The sequence below is a fragment of the Penaeus vannamei genome, unplaced genomic scaffold (genome assembly GCF_042767895.1).
Source record: "Penaeus vannamei isolate JL-2024 unplaced genomic scaffold, ASM4276789v1 unanchor5375, whole genome shotgun sequence".
Classification (NCBI taxonomy): Eukaryota; Metazoa; Arthropoda; class Malacostraca; order Decapoda; family Penaeidae; genus Penaeus; species Penaeus vannamei.
Genome location: NW_027218353.1, coordinates 225,001 through 230,000, shown reverse-complemented (window position 1 = coordinate 230,000; position 5,000 = coordinate 225,001). Strand labels below are relative to the sequence as shown.

Sequence of the window (5,000 nt, the reverse complement as noted above, 5' to 3'; positions counted from 1 at the left end):
AATTATCAACCAATAATTAATGAAAACAATTGCCAATTTATTCATAACGAAAATTTGATTAGATTTTAACAAAAAAATATTTTTTGAAAATCTTTTTTATTTATTTTTATCTTATTAAAGATTATGCGCCGTTGTTATTGTAATTGTTATTATAATTGTTATCGTCATCATTATCATAATTATTATTACTTTTTATATATTATTTTCATTATCATTATTATTTTTTATATTATTTTTTTTGTTACTATCATTATTGTTATTATTATTGCTATAATAATTCTCATTATAATTATTATTATTATTATTTTTATTATTAACATTATTTTTATTGTTATTATTATTGCTATAATAATTATTAGTATTTTTATTATTATCATTATTATTCTTATAACTATCATTATTATTATTACTATTATTATCATTATTATTGTTATTATAATTAGTATCGTTATTACATTGTTATTATTAAAACTTGTCTTATTATTATTATTATTATTATTATTATTATTAATAATAATATTATCATTATTATTATTGCTATTATAATTAGCATCATTATTATTATTATTATTATTATTACTATTATCATTGTTATTATTTTTTTCCTATTATAATTAGTCTTATTATCATTATTATTACAATTATAATCATTATTGTTATTAGTATCATTATTATCATCATTATTATAATCATTTCCATACCGATTTTGCTTCTGAAATTTCTGCTGTTCTTTCCATCTTTTTTCTTTTCAAAAAAAGAAAAAGAAAAATGCATGAAATATATCAAATTAGATATATACATATACATGCATATATATATATATATATATATATATATATATATATATATATATATATATATATATATATACATATATATATATATATATATATATATATATATATATATATATATATATATATATATATATATATATATATATATATATCAGCTATGCATGTTTTATGACTATCGATTTTTATGGTTATATGAATATCAAAATTTTTGATTTTGAGACATGTTAAGTCTTTGCATGTTTATATATATATATATATATATATATATATATATATATATATATATATATATATATATATATATATGTATATATATATATATATATATATATATATATATATATATATATATATATATGTTCTGTACACACACACATATATATATATATGTTGTTGTTTTTTCTAATATTTCCACATACTGGATCGTGGTTATTTTGGCATCATTGGATTCCTCTCTCTGTCTAGTTTCCAAATATATAGAATTTATTGCGCGGAACATCCCCCCCACCCACCCCCCTCCCCCGGAACACTATTTTCTCGCTCCCGATAGCAAGAGAAAGATACCAGGGAAATTTCATGAAAAATGTGAGATACCAGGGAAATTTCATGAAAAATGTGAGATACCAGGGAAATTTCATGAAAAATGTGAGATACCAGGGAAATTTCGTGAAAAATGTGAGATACCAGGGAAATTTCATGAAAAATGTGAGATACCAGGGAAATTTCATGAAAAATGTGAGATACCAGGGAAATTTCATGAAAAATGTGAGATACCAGGGAAATTTCATGAAAAATGTGAGATACCAGGGAAATTTCATGAAAAATGTGAGATACCAGGGAAATTTCATGAAAAATGTGATACCAGGGAAATTTCAGGGTAACATGTATATATTAAACAAAAAATCAGTCACTATATTGTCCTATGTAGGGGGCTCCTCCATGGGGACTGCCCTCCCCCCAACTTCCACCCAGAAAAGCAAAAAAACCCTCCAGTTTTTAATATTTACGGTAAAGGGAAGGCTAGATCAGTAGCAACTCGGGGAGGTGTCATGGATTCTGTTTTGATGCTTGTTCGATGGAAATATAACCATTAAAATCATTATTTTCCATCCTTTTTTGAAAATCGAAGAGACCCAAATGATCGACCATATTCACAGAGCATCGGTAAGTTTTGTGACGTCATCAAAATAAATCCCATGTGCTTTTTTTTCTAATTTTCAAAAATAGAATCAGACGACATGACACTTCCTCGAGTTGCTACTGATCTAGCCTTTCCTTTCGAGTTGGTTTACTGGTGTCTTGAACAGAGAGGGAGAGAGAGAGAAAAAAGAGTGTGTGTGTGAGAGAGAGAGAGAGAGAGAAAAAAAGAGAAAGATAGAGAGAGCGTGTGTACGACCGCCATGCAGGAGCGACGTTGCCAGGTCTACCCGACGCTCTCTCCTGCCGCGAGCGACGTTGCCAAGTCTACCCGACGCTCTCTCCTGCCGCGAGCGACGATGCCAAGTCTACCCGACGCTCTCTCCTGCCGCGAGCGACGTTGCCAAGTCTACCCGACGCTCTCTCCTGCCACGAGCGACGTTGCCAAGTCTACCCGACGCTCTCTCCTGCCGCGAGCGACGGTGCCAAGTCTACCCGACGCTCTCTCCTCCCGCGAGCGACGGTGCCAAGTCTACCCGACGCTCTCTCCTGCCGCGAGCGACGTTGCCAAGTCTATCATACACTCTCTTCTGCCGCGAGCGACGTTGCCAAGTCTACCCGACGCTCTCTCCTGCCATGAGCGACGTTGCCAAGTCTATCCGACGCTCTCTCCTGCCGCGAGCGACGTTGCCAAATCTACCCGATGCTCTCTCCTGCCACGAGCGACGTTGCCAAGTCTACCCGACTCTCTCCTGCCGCGAGCGACGTTGCCAAGTCTACCCGACGCTCTCCTGCCGCGAGCGATGTTGCCAAGTCTACCCGACGCTCTCGCCTGCCGCGAGCGACGTTGCCAAGTCTATCCGACGCTCTCTCCTGCCGCGAGCGACGTTGCCAAGTCTACCCGACGCTCTCTCCTGCCGCGAGCGACGTTGCCAAGTCTATCCGACGCTCTCTCCTTCTGCGAGCGACGTTGCCAAGTCTACCCGACGCTCTCCTGCCATGAGCGACGTTGCCAAGTCTACCCGACGCTCTCTCCTGCCACGAGCGACGTTGCCAAGTCTATCCGACGCTCTCTCCTGCCGCGAGCTACGTTGCCAAGTCTACCCGACTCTCTCCTGCCGCGAGCGACGTTGCCAAGTCTATCTGACGCTCTCTTTTGCCGCGAGCGACGTTGCCAAGTCTATCCGACGCTCTCCTGCCGCGAGCGACGATGCCAATTCTATCCGACTCTCTCTCCTGCCGCGAGCGACGTTGCCAAGTCTACCCGACGCTCTCTCCTGCCGCGAGCGACGTTGCCAAGTCTATCCGACGCTCTCTCCTTCTGCGAGCGACGTTGCCAAGTCTACCCGACGCTCTCTGCTGCCGCGAGCGACGTTGCCAAGTCTACCCGACGCTCTCTCTCCTGCCACGAGCGACGTTGCCAGGTCTACCCGACGCTCTCTCCTGCCACGAGTGACTTTGCCAAGTCTATCCGACGCTCTCTCCTGCCGCGAGCGACGTTGCCAAGTCTATCCGACGCTCTCTGTTGCCACGAGCGACGTTGCCAGGTCTACCCGACGCTCTCTCCTGCCGTGAGCAACGTTGCCAAGTCTATCCGACGCTCTCTCCTGCCGCGAGCGACGTTGCCAAGTCTACCCGACGCTCTCTCCTGCCGTGAGCAACGTTGCCAAGTCTATCCGACGCTCTCTCCTGCCGCGAGCGACGATGCCAAGTCTATCCGACGCTCTCTTTTGCCACGAGCGACGTTGCCAAGTCTATCCGACGCTCTCTCCTGCCGCGAGCGACGTTGCCAAGTCTATCCGACGCTCTCTCCTGCCACGAGCAACGTTGCCAAGTCTATCCGACGCTCTCTCCTGCCGCGAGTGACGTTGCCAAGTCTATCCGACGCTCTCTTCTGCCGCGAGCGACGTTGCCAAGTCTATCCGACGCTCTCTCCTGCCGCGAGCGACGTTGCCAAGTCTACCCGACGCTCTCTCCTGCCGCGAGCGACGTTGCCAAGTCTATCCGACGCTCTCTCCTGCCGCGAGCGACGTTGCCAAGTCTACCCGACGCTCTCTCCTGCCGCGAGCGACGTTGCCAAGTCTACCCGACGCTCTCTCCTGCCGTAAGCGACGTTGCCAAGTCTACTTGACGCTCTCTTCTTCCGCGAGCGACGTTGCCAAATCTACCCAACATTCCTTCCGCGAGTACGTGGAGGAATCTGTGTCTTCCATAGAGAGGGGGGGGGTCGCTGGAGACTCGGCCCCCCTGCCTGAGATAATAAGGCTACTCTTATATCACTTACATTTTGCCCCATAATGCCCCCGGGAATACACGGAGGATTCTTTGCTTTCCTGAGTGGCTGCCTCCTTGGGGGGGGGGGGGTCACAGGGAACACAGCCCCCCCCCCTGTGACTGCCTCCTATGGGGGGGTCATAGGGTACACAGCCCCCCTATGACTACCTCCTAGGGGGGGGTTACAGGGGGCACAGACCTCCTGTGACTACCTCCTAGGGGGGGAAGTCACCTGGGACATATCCCCCCTCCCCCATGACTGTCCCATTAGACAATATAGTGACTGATTCTGTGTCTATTATTTACATTATAAACCACGTTTTTCCCCGGGTACCTCTCATGCCGTACCCAACTATCGGCGTCAAGAATTTGGGAGTTCGGGGGGGCTTCCGCGCAACAATTTCTATATATTTGGAAACTAGACAGGAAGAGGAATCTAGCGAGACGAAAATCATTAATAAAACGTACGTATTTGCACTGTAGACGATGAGACGAATCCAAATATAACGAAGTCGCCGCTATCCGTTATGCAGACTTGTTAGAAAAAATCACCTATATATGTATATATATATGAAATATTATTTAGCTTTGCTGTGTTATTTATTGCTGATTGGCTAAGAGAAGACAACTTTTTTCCTACTTTGCACCAATTAGCACCTCTGTGAAAATCTGACCAATCACAGTTAAGTATTTTCTTTAGTCAACCAATCAGCAACCACCTCTGTGAACTATTGACCAATCACAGTTAAGTATTTTCTCTAGAGTCAGCCAATGAGATTTGAGGATTTGCTT

The 5,000-nt window shown here is 43.1% G+C and overlaps 1 protein-coding gene across 1 annotated transcript in view; it reads left to right on the top strand.

Moving 5' to 3' along the window:
• Window positions 1-5,000, top strand: part of LOC138861439 (uncharacterized) — a 54,637-nt gene that overhangs the window by 36,295 nt on the left and 13,342 nt on the right. The window lies entirely within an intron of this gene.